The sequence below is a fragment of the Armigeres subalbatus genome, chromosome 2, assembly GCF_024139115.2.
Source record: "Armigeres subalbatus isolate Guangzhou_Male chromosome 2, GZ_Asu_2, whole genome shotgun sequence".
NCBI lineage: Eukaryota > Metazoa > Arthropoda > Insecta > Diptera > Culicidae > Armigeres > Armigeres subalbatus.
Window position 1 is genome coordinate 169280675 of NC_085140.1, and position 22888 is coordinate 169303562.

At 39.9% G+C, this 22888-nt stretch overlaps 1 protein-coding gene across 7 annotated transcripts in view; it reads right to left on the reverse strand.

The window, feature by feature from the left end:
* Positions 1–22888, reverse strand: part of LOC134211170 (protein sprouty) — a 74095-nt gene that overhangs the window by 36025 nt on the left and 15182 nt on the right. Inside the window, exons 1-2 of one of the 7 annotated variants that reach the window (XM_062687841.1) lie at positions 14833–15051; positions 13355–13769 (exon numbers count right to left, since the gene is read on the reverse strand). The exons of 2 other annotated variants lie outside the window; for them this stretch is intronic. The gene's annotated coding sequence lies outside the window, so the exon portion shown is untranslated. Of the gene's footprint in view, positions 1–13354; positions 15052–22888 lie in introns of those variants that run through there. 4 more of the 7 variants (XM_062687840.1, XM_062687839.1, XM_062687838.1 and 1 more) reach the window with 4 other exon arrangements.

Below are 22888 nucleotides of genomic sequence, written 5' to 3' on the forward strand. Positions count from 1 at the left end.
ATCGGTAGAGATGCTCTAATAAATATATGTAGATGCCTTGAAGTCTAAATTCAAATTATCAGTGAATTCCATTGAATTCTCCCAACAACATCGCTGCTGTCATTGATTACGACGACGAAAACGGGCGCAGATGCGAACGATGGCGATGACGGTTAATGGCCTTCCGGCGCCCTCCCGATGCGTCTGGAGATGGCCGACCGACAGCGCATTTTCGAAAGGTAAACTTTCTCGTCGTGGCATAATCTTCCCCGATGGCAATCGAAGCCGGAGAGAATGCAAGCACCAACAACGGTCCACAAATACATTCGGCGACGACACCGACCGATCGGCCAGCCCGTGCACGTTCGGTCTAAGGTCTATCTAAGTTTATAGAGCTGATCGCGATAATTAACTGAATCACGTCCATTAATTTTCAACATCCGCGGGCACATACCAGCTCTCTTGCGTGCGTCTTCACGAACCCGGAGTGGATGCGGGATGATGGTTAATCCGTTGACGCATGGATACAAAGATGCCCCCGGTAGTCGTTCCTTCAAAAAATTGCACAGCTCAAAACACACAAACTTTGTATACATTCACACCTCTGTCGACGGGTAACTGTTACTGTCATTAGCGAACCGCTTTGGCACAGAGGTTGGAAACGGTTGAACGGGATATGTGTATACAAGTAGATGCGTCTATAAATGGCGGCAGAGCGGTAGTGGGTGTTTACGAGATCAGGAGCGAAGGACGCAACTAACGTCAATACGTGGGGGTTGTGCATAGGTTGCGTTTTTTGAATCGCATTGGAGTGAACATCTTGTCTGGAAACTGATAGAAGCACTCTCACGATTGAGACCTCAGAAGGTTTTCCCAACCGATTTATTCGCTCCCATTTGCAGTTCATGTGGTTTATGAATGACTCAAAGCGGAGCCGCACAGGGGAAAGCAGGAATAGGATGTTCGTTTAGCATTCACACAAACAGCGAACACAGCTCTAGCGAACGAGCGCTGCGCGACGATCTGGTAAGCAAAGCCAGCTAAAGTAAGCCGGAAGTCGCTAATGTAATGTGTTTCTCCAGTCAGCTAAACTGTGACGACAGAGCAGTCAGTGCCTGCGCTGCGGAGTGCGGTCTCCGTGCGGCTTGCACTCGTCGCCCGTTAATCTTGGCGAGAATTGGTGCACGGAGTACGACATCCTCTCTGCGTTTTGCTGATTTGCTGCTGCAGATGGCGGAGGACGCGATGAAGGAAACACATTCGGCATTTTTAGAACGGGATGGTAGAATGAGATTTTATTTCTCATAAGAAGACGGACTCGAACCATTGCACTTATTTCGATCAATGTTATCTGAATTATGACAAATTCGACATAAAGCCTCTTATTTGACACAACTTTAGGTACAACATGCTAACCACATTTCATTTGTGATCGAAATATCATAACAGTTACTCGAACATTACTCGAAATTTAAGAAACCATCGAGTTAAAGAAAAAGTACTGAGTAAGAAACTTTCAAATTTGTATGAAGACATTTTTTTTTTCAAATCATTATTACCGAGACTTTCAGCCCGAGGCTGGCTCGTCTCGTAGATGAAGAAACTGATTAATGTAAATAGTCAGGATTGTACTAATAATCAGTTCCGATATCACATTTATCATATCAAAGACATGATAGTGAGAAACAGATTTGCCTATTTTTATTGTTATAACAAATATCGTGTGCAGAAATCGACAAAATCGCGATTTTGTTCCAAATTCCGTTTAACGGGAAGGACTGTAATGAATTAGAGATGGGAGAAACCATGTTCCACCACCCCTAGAGTTCATGGATCAATTAGCAGATGTCCATAATATTGCCTCAATTGCTAGGCGATCTTGCAACAGTATCGTAGATTCAAACATTTTCCTGCGGTCTCTGCACACGAGATATTCCGTCGCTTTCAATGATGTTGAGCTTCGATTGACTACTATACTGCCGCTAGCCGCAAGTCAGACTTATCTGTATATGGACGCCATATCTAGATAAGTCTGACATGCAGTTAGCGGCAGTATAGAAGACTGTAGCTATTTCTGAAAACTCCAATCAGAATTTTCTTCTTATTCTATGTCAGAGGCTTTTATGCTTGACGCCGGAAGAACAACCCCATTGGAACAGGACATCTTCTAATTGCTAATTCGAAACAAACAATAGAAATTCCTTCTGCATCCTACAAAATAACTTGAAAGGGTCATTTTTTTAAACATAACTATCACAGTGCCCTCTATAGGGGTAGTGAACATAGTTTCTCAGTCTCTGATTCATTACAGTCTTTCCTGTTGAACGGAGTTTGGCACAGAATCACGAATTTTCTTAATTTCTGCACACAATATTTGTCACAAATCTGTTTCAGCAATCCTTCTTGTGAATTTGCAATAATTCCCGTTCAATTTTTCAAATTCAAGGCTGTTGAGAACGATTTTACCAATGGACAGCCATTTTTCAAGCAACACAAGCAAATAATAAATAAATAAATACTAAAAAAACACGTTATACGGCGTCTGATGAACAAAATTCCATTAAGATTTTTATTTTAAATAAATATTTTGTAGAGATTTTCATGTTAGTATGATATTAGTTGCATGTGTTTGTTCAATACTGTAGTTTTTTTTCTGGAGGTATGTTTTACTTAGGCGACTATCTAGCGCTTATTTTTCATTGCGACTAAAATAAGCGAAGGAGTAGATTTTGCTATACGTAATCTTGGGCAAATAATTGGGTATTTTCTACTATTTGGGTATTTCCCCGATTATATGCGAGACCTTATGTGCGTGTAGTTGCAGTTAACTTCGTATCATCACTAATCGGCAATTAAAATAAATTAAATTAACCAACAAGACTCAAATGGCACAATAAGTATTTTGTTTTTTTTTTACTTCCAAGCGGTTTGAACTTTTCATAAAAAGAAATCGTAGACTGACATGTGACATTCCCACTATTCACGCCATCATACAATCAACCTTCATCCATCTTTCACATTTCATCTGTCTCCTTCGTACCACTACACCTGATGGCAGCCCACACACTTAACTCATTTCACCGTATTCGGTAAATTTTACCGAAATCTCAACAGCAGAACTGTTCGGTAATTCATTTTACAGATTTTTTGAAATTTTTCCATTGCTCAACTGTCAAAATCACCGAAAATCAGTTAAATTATTTACCGAACAGTTCTGCTGTTGAGATTTCGGTAAAATTTTACCGAATTCGGCGATTTATTTTAAGTGTGCACCCACAACACTACAGGCATAAAATTTAATTGCATTTGCCAACAAGCACCGCCCTTGCAGAAGGAAAAAAAAAAGCTGCAGAATCTGGTGCATCATGCGCTGCTGCAATCGCTTATTGAGTGGCTCACGGACGAGCGAGTATGGTAAACAGATTGGGAGACAACCCACGCTTTGAACGGGCGCGGGCGGTGGCGGTGGGACAGCCAAGCAACATCCCATCTCGATGGCTAGGCGTTTGCCCATTTTCGGACGGGGGCTCAATTCGTCGAATTGGGCGAATGATAAGCTCGCACTATGCCGGCGGCGTCTCACTCCGTCGCAGGGGCTTTGATTCGGGTGGGGTCAAGGCGTAGGCGTTCGATTTAACCGGAAGAGCTGGATGATGCTCGAACTAAATAACATCGTACCTACCGTACCTGCTATGACAAAGTAGCAGCGTGTTGGTGATTTGTCCCACGCGTAAATGTCACAAAAAGACGTTTCTATCACCAAGGGAGTGTCCCGGTGCGGACCGTTAAAAGGATCTTAGATCGAGAAGAGAAAGAATTACTTTTCGCGAAGGTTATCACAGCTCGTTTAAGATCAGTTCGGATTCCCAGAATTATATGGGGGAAGGATATGTGGCCATGTGGCCAAGATACCATTCTATAGGACATAAGAATAATTGACAATATTGAGAGCCATTGCAATGTCCATGCATGCTTGCACGCTTGTTTGGTTAGAGACCATACATACAGTATCCAGCTCACCTGTCATAAGACGAGTTTATACAATCCCATTGAATTCCACCACTTAATTGTATCTTGACAGATACGTATTTCGACCTCAAAAGTAAGGCCGTCTTCAGTGTCTCGTACTTGACTCGACTTGACTAAGTCGAGTCAAGTACGAGACACTGAAGACGGCCTTACTTTTGAGGTCGAAATACGTATCTGTCAAGATACAATTAAGTGGTGGAATTCAATGGGATTGTATAAACTCGTCTTATGACAGGTGAAAACATTCCACTAAAAAGCTCAAAATAATTTTCTTATCAGTATCCAGCTGTTGAGATATCAGTAGCTTTCTTCCGAAGTAAGGATATTTTTGCTAATACTATTATACTGGAATTCGTTAATGTTTATTTTTGTCAAGTTCTCAGTTAAAGTCTCAGTTAAAGTAATCAGTCGATAAATTTGATCTGGATTGTCTATCGAGTCTCATCGAAAACTATTGGATAGTCGGCATTCGAAAAAATTAGCAATGCCGCAAATTTTTCGAGGATCATTTCTGCAATTCCTGATTGAAACTTTCTGCTTGGCCGCGTAAAAGAAAACACAACACCCTAGAAAACTGCCATATCGGTAAATTCTTCTTTAGTTTTCCGAGATACTTCCGCGACAGCGAGGATGAAATTCAAGAATTAAATACTGTTATGGCTTTATTGCTTTTTAAGTACTCGAAATTAAAAAAAGCACGTTTAAAAACACACACCGATGCAAAAAAATGTCTGTACATCAATGCCTTAAGGACAAGCCTCCCTGAATTCAAAGCTAAATGCTCTCGCGTTTTCAAGGGCGCTCCATTCAAAACGGAAGCTGCGCACAACTGTCATTATTATTATTCTAGCTTTGCTGAGTCGTAGCATGCGTGAAATAATAAAACTGACAGTTGTGCGTGACTTCCGTTTTGAATATGGTGCCATTGAAAACGCAAGTGCTTTTACTCAAAAGAAAGTTTGTGCAGTAACAATTATCTGTTAGTTAGTCAACATCTAGCGCGTGCAGAGTGCTGTATGAAGGCTCTGTCTAGTGATTGAGAGTAATGTTGAGTGATTTTGTAGACTCTAGCAAGTAGTATTGATGTTTACGACTAGAGTGTTTGCACTGTAACGAAATGGCTATTCTACGTAGCGTAATCCCGATAAGAGTACGAAAATTAATTAATGATCTTGAGGATGACTCCTAAAGTTTCTCTGAGAATGCCGACATAGTGAATAGATAGCGATTGTCCATATAATATGTGATACAAAGCTTTCAAAGTACAAAAACACTTGAAACTGCTTGAAACTATTTCAAATGTTGACAGGAGATCAGAATCTATCTATTATACTATCAAAATTTGGAATAGAACGCGACCAGTGAAAGCGGTATTACAGTAATCACCAATGACTTGAGTCATGGATGTTGGATGTCATCCAAAACATTCTTCAAGATTTCAAGACTCGTGAAGGAGTGGCTGTTGTACAATGTCAAATCAACGCTTTCGCTACCGTTCCAATCTACACAAACCGTAACCCTATTGAAAATCGGTTAGATTACCAAGAACGGAAAGTTCGAGGACACACGGTGAACAAAATCCAGTTGTAAAGGGTTCTCATGAAAAAGTGGCAGAAAATATCCTCGAAGACGGCCCAAAAACTGACAACTCGATGGAAAGGGGTCTCCAGAGCGTATTTACAGCAAAAGGGTGGGCATACGAAATATAAATATAAGGTTTTGGATTCTTCAAATGTTTTGGATATTGTACGGACATTTTTGTAGTTATTTTGCGTATTTATACTATTAATTACCAAAGGAAAATATTGGACTTTAACCCGAAATATCTTGATTCATTAAATTAATTTTAAACACGATTTTTTATTTTAGCCTTGAATGTAAGAACCAAACTACGGATATTTTTTGACACAGTGTAGGTGGCAAACTTGTTTCAGTGAAGAATTGATTTTCACACATCAAAAATTACAACGCTGCACAGTAGGCCTGGCCGCTTTTATGTTTCAACTACATTTATGATGTGCTTCACACATAAATAATGATAAGAAAAATTATAGAACTTGTCGATTCTGCCATTTTCCAGGATTCTTCCAAAAGTTGGCTGTGTATGTGTAGACTAGACTAGACAGTGTAAGTGGCAAACTTGTTTCAAGTTTATCCACTTTCACATCGTTTTACATAAATATTATTTTAAAAAATATGGTAGAACTTTATGGTACACTCAGTAGCGATTTGGAATTGCATAAGGAAAAAGAAGAAAAAAAGAAAACCTACGGAGAAATTTGTGAAACTTTTCTCAAAAATGATTGGACTTTTCCAATACTGCGTTAAAATTTTTAAACCGAATTGATGCCTTTCCGTGAGATTGTAATCTTACGTCTCCTTTTTCTTCATGCAATGTCAAATCGTTTGATCATTTGGAAAAATTTGGAAAAATCTGACTGACCAGAAGATCGCAGCAAGCCAAGCGCACGCGAATGGTTGCATTTTAACTCGCTGTCACGTTTTTATCAAAATAAAATTCGGCGGATGTCGGCATTCTGAATTTTAGAAGAAAAATGTTTCAGTAATTTTAAGTTTGTTGTTCTTCGCGTTTATTATCTTTCAATACAAGCCTGGTGTACTTAATGGAGTGCCCGATGGGCCGCGCTCGTGTGTGGAACTTTTCCAACGACGCCGCTTACGTATTTTTTAATTGTTTCTACTGAAACACGATTAATAACATTAATAATAGTAAACAGATTAGTTTTGTAGAATGAAGTGATTAGAAAATATTGTGTTATGGTGACTGACCATCGAGCAAGGTACAAGGTGTGTTCTTCAAAGGTAATTATTACGATTGTTGGATTGACTTTGTTGACGGTGTCGTCCGTCTTTCCTTACTGATTATAGTTTATTAAGCGTTATTTATCTTAACTACAACTTCTGCCATTGCAAATTGCTCGCTAAAGTATAATTATTAATGCAGCAAATTCATTCAATATTTCATGAATAGGAGGCAATATTGAGCTTATTTCTGAAAGAAAATCGAAATCATCAAAAATGGGATTCATGTGAATCGGGGCATAGTGGATAAGCGCTGCAATAAACTTAGTAAATATTTTAATTTTCCCCAACAAAATTGAAACGGCTCATATTCAGTCGGATTTGGTCGAAATCAGCTCTTACATACATACGAACCCTCAAACTGATTCGATTGGTTATTTAGCACTATGGGTCTCCAAACATCCTGCAAAACAGTTCGTTCATAACTGGTCCCATAGCCTTACCGTACGAGAAAGGCAAAACTTTGAGAAGGTGTGTTAGAGGGTTTTCAAACCTTGATCAATATTTGTAATGTTGCCTGCCTCTTGATTATTCTAAATATATTTTATTGGCAAATCAATTTTTTGGAGTTTATCAAATTTCTACATACAATCGTTTATCAAATCGATAGCACCTGCGCGATGAACTGAAAGAAGAAATCTTTTTTCTTGCTCACCACCAGCACAGTACACCCTACCAAGAATCGCTAATAACAATAATCGTGCAGGGCTATTAAATGCCAATCCCCTTGACTATTCTAATCGTTTCAAAGAGCTACGTGCAATCTTGAACGAACGTCCGACTTGAACCGATCGGCGGCTACCGTGGCGCAAGTGCACCACACGTCTATGAACAATGTCCCGCATGTGTGATTACCTCAATAATGAAAGGAAAATAAATTAACTGTGATTAATAAAACCCCATGCACAATCCAATCGCATACGGCGAAACAACTGCGGCGTTTGTTCTATCGGCGGCGAGCGCCTCCACAGCAGCGGCCAAGGTACACCGCTTCAAGTCATAAGAGTCTATGAGGTACGTACAAACCGCGGCACTACTCTGCTGGTTGGTAAATGGCCGCACACCGCACCTCTTTCTTCACAATAAACACAACTCAGCAGTTACTGTGTCACAAAGAGCGCTCTGACCTCGGCGCATTGGTCCGGGCTAACAACTCGGAGCGGTGACGATCGATGACGTTTGCTCAATACGGCCGTTGTCCGTGAACGGAATTACTAACAACCCGCCACCAGCCCGCAACGGTTAGTGCCGAGCGCGCAACTACCCACGGACGACATCAGAGTTCCATCAGCAACATGAAACTCATAAAAAAGTGAATTGTGTGGAATATTGTTCTAGAGTCAGGCGTTTTTGTTGGGTTGAGGTTGCTGCCAGTACTGATGTTGCTGCTGAGGTTGCATTTTAAACTCATACCGAGCAGTGCTGCACACCTTGGAACATTTGCCGAGGTGACTCTTTTGGTCGTTGGAGGGAACAAAACAAAAACGTGTATTACTTAATCGTAGAAGTTTGGTAGCTGTTGCTAAATAATATAGCATGAGAACTTTCCATTTTAGAGCACTGAAGAATGTGTGAATGTGAAGCAGGTTGAGACTATTTAGAAGCCGTATGGAATCACCATTATACCGGAACATCAATGTTTTGATAATAACTCTTAGTTTTAGAAACATTTTCAAGCAATCTCGTTTGTTACGCCAAATGCAACTGCGCTTGGCCTAAATAGATACCAGTGCGAATATACAAAAGAATCGCCGTCAGCACACTTCCAATGAAACTTTGCTGACGCGGAGCTCGGCACAGAAGCTGTAAACGCGCCCCATGCCGTCGATGTCTGTTCGATTTTCGCCGAAACGGCTCGCAACCTACCGATGGAAATGCGAGGCCAAGGCTTCTGCAACTCATCAATATAGAAATCGCGCAGTTTCCGTTCCACCGTACCGCCGCAAAAACCACTAGCGAAGTGGCGACGCTGCGCGAGACGTGAAGCCGTGGTGTGTGCTTACAAAACAACAAGCGGTGCGGTGGTGGCGTCCATCTCGGTGTGAGCTGCACCGAACCGCGCGCTGTGTTTTACAATCTATAATTATAGAATCGTAATTGACATTTTTCATTCATAAAAGAATTCGAAACCCGCATCGCGGGAGCTCACAATCGTACCCCGCGCACCAACCGCTGCGAGATCGCACACCCTAGTTGACCTCCGTTTCTCGACGACTAGATCAGCTCGAACTCGGCACCGATATCGACAGCGGCGTAGCAACAAAACGGGTTCCAGATTTACTTATTTCATCGAGGAAAATAATATTCAACTGCAGCTTTTTTGCCCAGCCACCCGTGCAGTTTTGCAAACATGGCTCTAGATTCTCGAAATATTCACGGGCTACGTCACCGACGGTGCAGCAGCCTGCCCCTTTGTTCAGTGCATAAAAAACACAGAAACAAGCTTTGTTGTGGCACTCGGACTATTACCTGCACACAATTAACGCTACACACAGTGACACACAACATGTCGCGATCAGAAATGGTGTGATAGGCATCATCGGCATTCTCATGACGATCGTCATCAAGTAGGCGTCATGATGATCGTCATCACGATCACGATCGAGGAGACCGATACCAACTTTCAGAACTGGTGATCAGGGATTTCTGATAATGGTGGTGCGGAAATCTGGTTAAAAGTGGTTTGCCTGATTGATTCTCATTGCTATTCTCGTTCTACTCATTGTCTATTCCATATCTTTCCTAGTGGAATATTTAGAAAAGTGGCGATCAGAGTCAACTATTAAGATGCATATGTTGAACGTAATGAATGAAATGCCGGGCAGTTTAAATTTCTGTATTCTATTTTTTTTATATAATCGTTCGCATCTGTCTGATGATTGTTGAACAAAATGCTGAAATCCAGTTGCCTAATTACATCTAAAGCCGAACTTTTCTGAATACATGCGCACTAACGCCCACATGTTGTTGGACTGATTCTCACTACTTTGCTACAGGATTTGCGCGTGAGAGGATAGTTAGTAGTTGCCGATCATAAATCAGATACCTACTGGTGATATTGTCTCGATCACGACGATAAATGTCATTGCCAACGGGAACAACGGTCTGGCTCCGCCGAACAATTATTGAATGATCTGCTTTGTTTGATCAGATTGCTCGCCAGCCATCGCAGCCAGGACCGGCGGAATGCAGCAAAATTTCTAGCAGTTTGTTTATCAAATGCAAACACTAATCCAGACAGAAATGTTTGTCGGTGGAGTTCTGTGCAAACGATTGCAGCGCATATTTGTAATGAAAATAAGCACATATTTTATCTTTGTATTCTGTTTGATTATATTTTTGAATTAGGTCATTGACGCTAGGTTTCCACTCCGAAAAAACGACAGGTTCAATTCTTGGAAGGATCTGTTCGGGTTTGAAACGATCTCAATTTTCCGAGGCAGGCATAAACAACTTTTAATTAGGCTAACATATACCTACATTGTTTACATCTTTTGCATTCCTGTTTCCGTGGACAAATTTAATTCAAGATAGCAACATTCATTCGAAATTCCCTCTGGTACATTTTTATATTTCACCAACTTGTTTAGTTCTATTTTTTTTATTTCTCACCACATTCATTTTTGTTCTGTTTTTTTGTGGGTATGCACATATAAAATTTATCTCAACTCTAACCATTGAAGTACAGTTTATGGTTCCGACACAATTCTGTAAAATTCAAGCAGCTGGTAGTCATAATCAGCTATTGCAAGTAGGTGTACAGAAAAAAATCAAATATTATTTTATTATACATATTCTCTGGAAATAAAATTCAAATTAATCACAACGAAAGCAATGTGTTTATTTGAAAATGTAGTATGTAAATGTAAATGTAGTAAAAGTATGAACATAACTTCCAACATTAAGGTTGTAGAACTGTCAAATCACACAACGAAAAATCCAACAAAATGCTTGGAACCGAGACACACAAAGTAATACAACGCAAAATTTCTTTCCAAATCATCATGACAAAATATGTTTGGTTTTGATACGTTTCAAACTACTACACCTAGGTTTTTTAGACGATTGGAATTCATTAATTTCTGAACTTTTGCAGCTTATTAAATACCACATACATTTTGTAAATTTTTCCATGGTGTTAGGTTATTGTTTCATTGACGCTAAAGGTCTTAATATACTAAAATCAAACTCTGTAAAAAAAACCTGGACGTATTTATAAAATGAACGTAGAATTATGCAAAAAAGACTATTAAAAAAAGGTTGGCATGTTTGCGTTATAGCCAAGTACAAGTAATGTGGTGCTTATGATCAGTTTTGTGATGAATAATTGTTCAACTAATTAAAGTATTGAAGAATACTTGTAATAGGGTTTTCATTCGCCATCAATTGATACAAACTACAACTAAAATTGTTGTGAGTTCTGCCGTCGTGATTAACGTGAATTTTCAAAGTGGAAATTATCAAGAAAACTACCGCCTGAGGATCCGTGGAAAAGCAAAGCGCTTGCGGACATACAAACGAAGGAATGCATATTATGCAATAAAAAAGTTCAACGACTTACATAAGATAGTCATACAGAAGATAGACAAGAAGGTTGAAATAGGCAAAATATTATCGAAATTGAAAACATTATAACTTTGCTTGAAATAATCCGATTTTGATGGGACCGAAACCATTGGACGTAGAAATTCTTCTAGTTTCCTGTTCCGATTTTTAATTTTAGATAGTTTACAGACACCGGAGATGTTCTTTGTTTTATGTTAAAAATGCATTGTTTTACCTGTCATTATTTGTGACGTGATGTTTCATTATTTGTTATGCAAAAAACTATAGAACTAATTTACGAAAAATCGCAAAGAATACGCAGAGATGTGGCTATTTTCGGTAAAAGGGTTCCGAAATTTGGTCCTAGTCAGAATTGATGTCACTTCTCCAGGACACCCAGAACCTGTTACCAATTGGCCAATGTCATTTTTTCGTTTTGCAGATTTTGATTTAGGAAATGTGCGACTTTCTACGAATAAGAATAAATGCAACTCTTGCGCTTAGTTTCATAGCGGCGTAACTGTTTTGATCGATTTATCTTCGTCGATGTTTTCTTTTTATTATTGTACCAAACTCCGCTAGTTTGTCGATGATTTAATGGTTTAGTGTGATAAAGGATGATTTTATCTTGCACTAGAATCAATAATCACGGTTGTAGCTTTCAAAACAATTGAGTTATTAACAAAATATAAAATCGATTAAGAGAAATCGATCAATACAGTTACGCCTCTATGAAACTAAGCGCGAGAACTCTTTATTTTAATCAACGGTTTTATGCCTATCTCGTACAACAAAATTGTGCCAATCAAAAGGGTAACATTTGATTCCACGATAAACAGAGCAAATGTCTGTCTGTCCGTGTGTATGTATGTGTGAGTGCACGAAAATCGAAAAACATTAGCCACTTTTACATACAGAAATTCTCATACGATTTTCTTGCAACAAGTAACGGGGGACAAAGACTAGTTGATCCCCATAGGCAATGATCACTATCGTTCATTGCGTTTGAAAGTTTTGAAGAAAATGGTGCTAGTGCATTGATTGCTATCAAGTGTTTGTAAAAGCCGTATGCAACGATTTATGGGTGATATTTATACTATGGCGAAATCAAACGATTGTATCGAGAATGGCATCATCACCGCTAGGTAGATTAATCTGGGTTTTCAATTCGACAAACGTAAACCACCCCACACATAGGGTACGTTTGCATTGTGTTTGACAGTTTTTTTTCGTAGGAAAACTGTCAAACGCAACGCATTTTATGTGCACCGCTGAGAATTGACAAGCATGATTTTTGACGACGTCCTAAATAAAGTGACGTTTGGTTGGGAAAATAATCCGCAATCCACATGATATTTTTTCTGTTCAAATTCTGTTTTGAAATTAATTGAGCTACGGCGATGCTCAATTTTGCCGATTGAAAAAAAAACTAAGTGTGTAGTAATAGATTAGCCAAGATAAATGGGCCTGTACAAATATTTAACGAAATATTTATGAGAATTTGAGGACGCAATATAAGATTTGAACATTTTCATGAATTATATATATTAGTTTCAAATTCATTGCCTGTATCCCTAATCAATGGAAAAGCAATAGGGCATTTTTTTCAATAATACCAATATGCCTTATTGCACATCACATACTTTTGAAGAGATCTTAAATTATTTGACCTCAAAAATTCATACGATGACATTTTTAAGCCCATTTACATTTTTATACACATTTCATCTCTGAACAAGACATTATGTAAAGTCGAAACGTCGATCTAAACACGTTGGACTCCATTCAATTGAGCCTATGGTAATCAAACCGAAAAATAAAAATTCCATCCTTCGTTCAGCCGAGCAATAATCTCTTATCTCGGAGCTCTCGTGGTAAGCTATATAGTGGAAAGAGTAGATCCCAAACTAACGATCCTCGCCTCTACGCGGACCTAAACGCAAGCCAATAAGTAGGTAGCTAAAAGCTGATCACTTACATAATCAATAAGCAATTAAACCGGGTGCTGCCAGGCTCGTGATGGGTGCGTTGTTAATCCAATGCCGATGATGACGCTCGGGAGAGTTTCAGGGAGTGCCACTACCAGTGTAGTAACTGTTGCTGCTGCCACTGCTTCTGCTGCTTCGGAAGGGTGCTTGTTTTGCGATTTCGTCGCTGTTATCGCCTTGGTAGATCCAATGTTAATCCTAGTTTTGCGCGAAAACACTAGATTCATGATTTACCGGCCAGCCCGATGAAGAGAAATTTACTGACTTTTGGAGCACTGTCGAAACCCTTCATCCGATAGATTTAAATGCACTGCTCTTTTAACTTTTGCGAACTTTGATGTTGCTTTCACTGATTTGTAACTACTTTTGACTCGCTCACTTTTTTTTCCAATTGCTTCTTTATTTCTGTGTATTAATATTGTTGAACTTTTTTATATACTTCTTCCAAATCCCGTACTATCGCTTTTGCATAGTATTCACTGATTTAATAAAACTTCTTTTTTATCGTGCGATTTTTTCTTCTTTGCGTGTGCCTGTTGTTTTCATTCATGAAATCATTAGATCACTTCGAAGAAAAATCTTTTTCTTGCTTTTCGCTTTTTCTTTTTTTTAACTTTGATTTTTCATTTATAAATATACAGATGTATTCGCATTTTCAACTCTTCTTACTTTTTCTTCATGCTCTTTTTCGGTTGCCAGAAAAAAATATGAACAAAAATAAATCACTTTTCAAAATATTTTCTTCGCTCGCTGCTCGCTGCTGTGACCGTTGGCGTTTTTTCAGAGCTCTTTTCATGCTTTTGCTGAAGCTGGTGCTAAGGTTGCTCCTAGTAATGCTGCTCCTACCGCTGACGACGACGAAGACGTCGACGGTGATGTTGTCGACGATGTTGTTTTTCTGCTGCCGTTGATCTGACGACGATGACGGGGACGACAACGACGACCAACAAGAAGACGACCGCGACGTTGTTCGTCGTACATCTGCCGTCGTCGCGCTATGTCTGTGGTGCTGCGCTTCACCAGTGTGTGTACCGCGGCGCGTACTGTTCTGCATGAAAATGCTGCCGCGTCGCAGCCCGCTTGATGAAATTTCTTCTATGTGTCTCGTCTACCACCGTCTTACACCCAACACAATCAATCTCGTGAATTTTCCTCTTCTATGACTTTCGTCACTAGTTACTGTCACATCACACATCGAAATTCGCAATAATGCACAAACTTTTCACAAGATCAACAATCCACTGAAGCCTAGTTCCTCGTGAAGCAGGCTCTTGGGCCCAACACTAACTTCTGTGTCAGGAGGAGCGTTCAACTATGCATCCATACCCCTTATCGCCAAATATACGCACTCCACTGACAGATACGTTCGCGTTAATCTTCCCGAAAAAATGCTTTTCTATCTGCTTGTCTCGAAACTAATTCGCCGAAATTCGTTCACTCGTCGTGCGCTTCATAATAAATTTCTTACAGATCGCTTGTGCCACTCGCTTTCTCGCCTTGCCTTTCTACGGATCGTACGTACATCGAATTCTCACTTTGCAGCGCTTCTCTCCTCCGAACAAACCGCGGTGTGTGCGCTATATGTGTGTATACACGATGGTAATTATAGTAATTTTTCTCCTTATTCACCCAAAAAAAAATCTACGAAGCAACGGTAAGGATTACAGTCCGTCTACGATCAAAGCTCTAAAACGACTGATAAATTATTTCGTTTCAATTCGTATATTTAGAAAACGTCATGCGCAGTCGGAGGGGAGGGCGTTTCCGACTTCGGGTTCACTCGTTCGGGCACTCGGCTGCATCCGCTTTCCCCAGTATGTGTGACAGGAAAAGCCTATCCGTACACGTTGTACAATATGCACCGCCAGCAATATTTGTGCTCATCCCATCTCGGTATGTGTGATTTCATTCATTTATATCGCTGTGTTAGTGCGTTCGGACTTCATTCGGCTTCCGCACCAACACAGTCAGACGACTGAATCCACCAAGCCGAACAGAACCGAACCAGCTTCGTGGGCACTCGGCAAGTACAACAATGCCACGCAGCGGACATTTTTGTTACTACACAACACCCCACAGAGACCCGTCGTTGAGGAGGTTTTTATGAATGAAAACCTCGGCCATAATGAATGGAGTAACGACGACGGCGACGACGAAATGAGAAATCTAAATGTGGCCCCAGTTTCCTCTCGCTCACTCGTTCGCTTAACTACCTCGTCGCCACGTCGTAGTCGTCGCTACTCGATCTCACTTCCCGTCGTCGGTCGACGACGGTCGCAATGATCGTTTTCTTCTCGATCCCTAACGTGCTTTGCCATACAGCCATATTTTTATTTTAATTCATTCGGCCTACCATTCAAACCGGGTTGCGAGTTGACGGTATACCCCCTTTCATTCACTCGGTTCGGAATGGAGTCGATTTTTGCGCGCGCACTCGGCTCTTTCCGTCTCTGTCCCACTTCCAAATGTCCCAGTGCGTCCGCCCGCGTGTTGCTCTCGGTTGCCATCCTCAACCGCCGCTCGGAGATCGTCTGGCTTACGACATCTGAGGGATCGCCCAGCAGCGGAAAACTGCAACCGAGGGATCGGCCACTGCTCTGCTGGCCCGTAGTCGTCGCCTTCGTGTGGTGTTCTTTGATGGTTATGTTTGAAACTGCTATTGATGATGATATTTTTGTAACTGCTGCTGATGTAGTTGCTGGTGCAGCTCTTTACACTCGATAGGGCTACGATCAGGCCAATGCTCATTACGTTACTGTTGTTATGCATGGTGCTAGGAAAATTTACGGTTGTGATAAGTCTATGCATGACCATATTTATCTCGTCTTCAGTTGCATTTAAAGTAATCAGTTTGATTTAGTTATATTTTAGCGTGCAAGTAAAAAATAATTAAATTATTACTAAAACTATCTTAGAGTGTAATGTTTACGCTGGCACAATCTGTCAAGTAGTTATCGAGACAGTATCGGAGCAGGAGCAGATCCACCAAAAAATCATTTGCGCCGTCGTGGAAAGCCCAACTGCATGTCACAAATGGAACGGGAAACAACTGGGAATCCATCATTCAACCATGCTACAGATGACGTTCGGAATAAACGCAGCGTGGACATCGCATCTGACCATCACGCATTACTCAGATTCGGCGGCGGGTGGCTCCATCGGCGGAAGTGAGGGAGGAGCTGTTCATAGCGGCGAGAATGGCACTAAACAGGGCCATCAAAGAGAGCAAGCAAGCCTGTTTTGACAGACTGTACCAGAGCGCCAACTCGAATACATGGGGAGATGCTTATCGGGTGGTGATGGCTAAAACAAAAGGAACACTGGCTCCTTCCGAGCGATGTCCAACGAGGCTGAAGATTATAAATGATGTTTTATTCTCACAACACGGCCCAACTCAAAGGCCGTCAGCAGCGAGGGTAAGAGCAGCTGACAAAGAACTGGCGATAAAGGAGCTACTGACGGTGGCAAAGTCTCTCAACCCGAGTAAAGCACCTAGTCCGGACGGGATCCCGAATATTGTATTAAAGGCAGCCATAATATCAAACATGTTCAGGTGTACCATGTAGAAGTACCTGGATGAGCGGACACTTCCGAATACATGGAAGAGACATCGTTTGGTTCCCAAAATTTGGCAAGCTACCAGAAGAAACCTCAGCGTACAGACCAATCTGTCTAATAGATACTGTATGGAAACTACCGGAGAAGCTAATCCTGGGCAGACTGTCGGCGTACGTATGGGAGGCGGGAGGATTGTCGAGCGAGAAATCAGGCTGGTGGCTGGCACTGCAGAGGTTGCCATTGAATACAAGCGCTGCGGCATCCGTAACTACGCAGTGATAATTCTTGACGTGCGAAATACGGTCAACAGTACCTGCTGGGCGGAGATCGCGAATGGGTTGGTTAGCGCCCCCATCACGAGCAGGTGGACCTTCCGCCTTGGTACCATCTGTATCGGCCTGGATTAACAGACCTCCTGGATAGCTAAACCCAGTTCTTAACAGGCCACGGATGCTTCAGGTGGTACTTGTACAGGTTCGGTCATGCGGTTTCCACCGCCTGTCCACAATGTTTAGACGTAAAAGAAACTATTCACATGTCCCGGAGGAAGGGAGAGGAGTGCGATGTTAGAGGCATGCGGAATGGACACGTGCTCTACCACCGATAACATCATCGGAAAAATATGCCAGAACACAGAACAATGGAGTGTCGCAAGAGTGACGAGCAGGATAGTTGCTATCGTACAATGAGGTTGGCGCACGGACCAGCAGCATGCCGCCATGGAGGAAAGCGGATCATGAGCGTCATAGTACATCGCCGTGGAAGATAAATGTCGATAATGAAAGGAAACGCTAGCGCCAGCTACCAGCGTCGCAATTGTTACACCTTGCGGTGAGAGTGCACTCGCAGTACGTGGCGTCACGACCGGGAGCACCCGTAGAATAGATCCGCCGCCCCATCGCAACCGAGGCTGGAGATGAACTAAGTTGGGAGCGGAATGGCCCTATAGATATTGAAAATCGACTAGATCAACCGCTGGGGACTAGTTGAGTAAATCGTTTCGTGCGAACAAACCGGTTTCGGGTCGTCAGGGCATCATTGAATCCGAATCTACTAAAAATCCACCCAGAATCTCTTTGGATCGATTTTGTCACTCGTTAAGGCGGGTTGTCAGTTACGGGAAGGGATTGAATCCTCATGATAATGAGAATGTTTCTTACTTATCACTTATAACTTATCACTTATTACTAGTTTCTCAAAAAATTCCGAACGCGGGGGTCACTGGTTCTGATAAGGTACCCCGGGGCAAGTGAAAATACGGGGTAAGTGGGTACTGTGGCTGCCGATTAATCGGTGAAAGTTTTTAATGGTATCAATGTTCTAGAAAGATATCACCGAATTCACCTGACACAAAAAAAAATTGGAATCAAAACCATTTGCGGCACTATACTAATGGTATTGTTTAATCATGACTTTAAGCTACCGGCAAAATCTATTACTTTTATTTTAATTCAATGGATTTCCAACAAAATAGTCGTTGCTAAATTCATCATTGATGTGGAAAGTGAATATTTCGAGCAATTAAATAATTGTGGAACATCAAAAACGATTTAAAAGTTTTGATTAAAGCCAAAATCTGCAATTTTCACTTTCCCTTGATTTTTAACATACATGGGGCAAGTGGGACATATTTGAACAACACTTTCGATAGAGCCATTTTACCTGGTTTTAGATTGTTGTTGAAAATAACTTCGACACTCATATATCATATGGATCTGAATCAAATGCAGTTGATATCGTTGGTTTAGTTGTTCAGCGATTCCACGGGAAAAGAATAGAGTTGAAAAAAAAGTTGTCCAATTTTGCTCAAAATCGCTTGGTATGTTCTTCATAAAAAATAATTAGACCTGTATTTTTTTATTTTTTATTAGGGTGACCATGTTCGATATAGGGCTACCAGAAAAATCGCTATTTTTCGAAATTTTTTATTTAAAAAAATCATAACTTTTGAACCAATGGATCGATTTGCAATATTTTATTACTTCTAGTTCTTACTAAAATTTTTGGTTTGGTGTATTGGTGTACTCAAATTTGCTAAAATGGTCAAAATATTCGTTTTTTAAGATTTTTAAATGTTCGACCACAACGACTATATATTTTTATATTTTTTTATAAAAATTTAAATATTTTTACATAACATATCAAAATATTAGAAATGTTCATCGTGCCGTTTTTAAGCTACATTTTTTTGAAAATTTCATGTTTTCTGCCCATACACACATGGAATGAACGTTATTCTCCACTATTTCAAATAGCTCAAATTAAATCAAAAGTATGAAAATGTTATTCAAGAGTGTTTGTTTGGTCTCGTTTATTAGAAGAATTTACGAATCGCAATAGTAGAAAATAATTCAATCGGAATAGTCTGGTGTTGTTATTGATGACTTCATTCTCCAAAATCGGCAAAGCAATATGTCGGTTTTCAAAAAGGTTGGTTTTCAGCAATCCATACAATAGGTTACCTGCTTTGTTTATATGTTTTCAATATTTTTGATGCAGGTAATTCATTGTATTTTCTTTTTTGATTATGATTCATCTGTCTCCTTTTCCTTGTTCACTCTACCTAAATGATTTTTTTTTCCTGTTCGGGTGTTTCACTGCGACCAGTTATTAGATCTATTGTAGTGTTACTTGTATCCTTAGTGTTTAAATACATGTCGAATTACTCCATTACTATTGATAAGCAATGCAGTATCGGTTTCGATACAGTTGTTGTTTTGTTTTCTCAAGTGCACCATGACAAGGTCCCGCTATTTAGACCCTTCACAGAGAGCAATCCCATTGAAGGCGCGCCCCTTATCAATAGGAAATCAATCCTGTCTTGAGAAAACAGAACAGTAATACTGTTTTTGGCCATGCATCGGAGCCCCTAGCTACATCCTTGCCTTGCTTCTAGAATTTCACCAGTAAAGCTACAAACCGGGATTTAGCTCTGTCTACAAGACCATTTCAAGCAAGAGAATTTGTTCAGTAATAAGAACTTCCGTGTGTTCCTCTCACTACCATTGTTCACCAGTTCAAGAAGAGTTAGTACGTATTCAAACCCCTAACTCGATTTTTCCAGCAGTCAGTTCAGCCTAGGGACGGGTACCGAGGTTTTTTAACTAATTGCTTGAAAAGTTGTTTCCGCTGCATACAGTTTAGCCTCAAACGAGAGGAATTCGAGTCTTTCCACTGTCTGCAAGGTAACATTAATTATGTTTTATTTCTGAGACTGCTGTTGGTAGCGGGGACTAAATACGATGAATCCTTAATTACCACAACTCATTGCCCTAGCTAGAAAATGGATTAAGCTAGGGCTCTGTTTGGTAGATCTTACACCGCAACACACTACGTCAAAGTGATCTACCGTGTTACGGGATTACCTAAATGATACCCAAAGGGACTATTTAAAGTGGTCTATAAGATAAAGTATATGTCAGTCAAGAAAATCAGTGAAATTGTCCAGTTGCCTTACTGAAGAAACGTTTAATACAATGAAGCACGAATGCTCAAATTGCCATGTTTGGAGTAATTGTTACAGGAAACTTACTCCTAAACTGTATGATTATGCAGCGGAAAGGAGAATAAAATTGATAAAAGCTGTTCCCACATTTGTAATACCTGCTATTGCCGACTTTATCGCATTATCAAGAAAGGAAACGAGCCAGCAGCTCCAAGTGCAGTTAATATAGAATGTGAAAATCAAGAACTCACCGTTTCTGAACCATCGAAACTTGATGATCTCGCCGTTGCCGGACCATCAGGCACCAATAATTTCGCCGTGGCGGGACCATCTAGAGTGAACAATTTCGCCGCACCAGCAAACATCAATAATGGTGGTTTCGAAATAATCGATCCCAATGCCGCTAGATCATCGGAAATTGACGTTGTTCCTAGTGTTGGTAAGTAGAATAATCTCTTCTTTTTGTTCATTCAGACATCATGATTTGCTACGTTATACTAGTTGTCCTCGATTATTCAGAAAATTGAAAGCAACATCAGTTCCGTATAATCTTACCTAATCCGACCTCGTAGCTCAATTTGTAGAGCAGTTGCCTATCATGCAACAAAATAGAATAATCGAATACAATATGTATTACATTATATGAAGAAACATGCTCCTAATAGTTATTTTTCCATCTTGTTTTCAGAATCTTTGCTTTCTTTGGAATCAACGAGTGCTGAATCAATTGGTAGCGCTGGTGCCCAGAAACCCGGAGACGGTCAGGAAATTCTTCAACAAATGAAGGCAAAATTTGATGAAATATCTGACAGAAACGATCGATATAGGATTCTAACTTCCCTTCCCAAATCCTGGACTGCATACAAAATGATGCAAGAATTCGGTGTTTCGCAACGAACTGCTCAACGTGCAAAGAAATTACAGATTGAAAAAGGTTTTATGAGCACACCGGAGACCAGAGTAAATATGTTGTCTTTGAGCGATGATACTCTAACTGTAGTTAGGGACTTTTATAATAGTGACGAGATAAGCAGAGCATGTCCTGGGAAAAGGGATTTCGTTATTGAAAATATGGCAGGAGAAAAAGTGCATGTACAGCGCAGGTTACTTTTATGTAACCTTCGTGAAATTTATTCAATTTACAAAGAGCAATATTTTACTTTTAAAATTGGATTTTCAATGTTCTCCAGCAGCCGCCCAAAAAATTGTATTCAAGCTGGTTCAAGTGGAACGCATACTGTCTGCGTATGCATTTATCATCAGAATGTTAAATTAATGTTTAAAACCCTTAAGGACAAGAAACTTATTCATAACCATTTAAAAACGTATCATGACTTGTTTTTTAAAATACTTTGTGAAAATCCTACAGAGAAATGTTGGTTGAAAACTTGTGATCATTGCCCGGGTACGCAGACACTGGAGAATGACCTGATGAATTTTCTTGAAAATGTTGATTCCTTAGAATTTAAACAATGGAAGCAAACAGATCGTTGTCATTTAAATTCAATGCGAATGGATGCAGAAGAGTATGTGGAAACATTTTTAGAAAAATTAAGCGAATTATTTCCGCATAATTTTATTGCAGAGCAACAAGGAAACTACTTAAAACAACTTAAAATTAATTTGGAAGCAACTGATTGCATTATAATTGCTGACTTCTCTGAAAATTACTCTTTTGTTATTCAGGACGCTATACAAGGTTTTCATTGGGCAAACGCTCAATGCACAATCCATCCTTTTGCCATATATTATAAGGATGAAGCACAAAATTTAAAGTTTACAAGCTTCATAGAAATCGCAGAATTTACTAAACATAACCATGTTGCCGTTCGGCTGTTTATAACAAATTGTGTGAATTTCATTAAAAAAAGCTACCTTACCTGAAAAATATTTATTTTTTTTCTGATGCATCAGGCAGTCAATACAAAAATAAGATGACTGCTTTCAATTTGTGCCACATGTACAAAGACTTCGATCTTAAAGCAGAGTGGAACTTTTTTGCCATTTGCCATGAAAAAGGGCCTTGTGACGCTTTAGGAGGTGTTCTAAAGCGAAACGCCTCAAAAGCAAGTTTACAAGGCCATCATATTACAACTGCGTACGAACTTTACTCTTGGGCTGTTTCTAAAGTAGATTCCAAAATGTATTACGAGTTTTTCTCCGAAAAAGATTACAATGCAATGGAAAAGAAAATAAAGAACCGTTATACTCGTGTAAAACAAATCTCTGGGACACAATCGTTTCATTACTTTAAGCCACAAAATGAAAATTACATTATCGTGAAACGGTTTTCGTTTTCAGATGAAGGAAAGTGTTTAAAATTGTAAGAATTTTGCTATGTAATATTTTTTTTGATGAATTATGAAAAATAAAAATAATCAAATTAAATGCTGAGTTTTAATTGAAGGTAATCAGAGAAAACCATTGCTTGTAGTCTAAAGCTTTGAGATTTGAGCTACCATTCCTCAATATAGCAGAGCCAAGATTCTCTCAGACAGCGCTGGTTGCCAAATTTTTAATA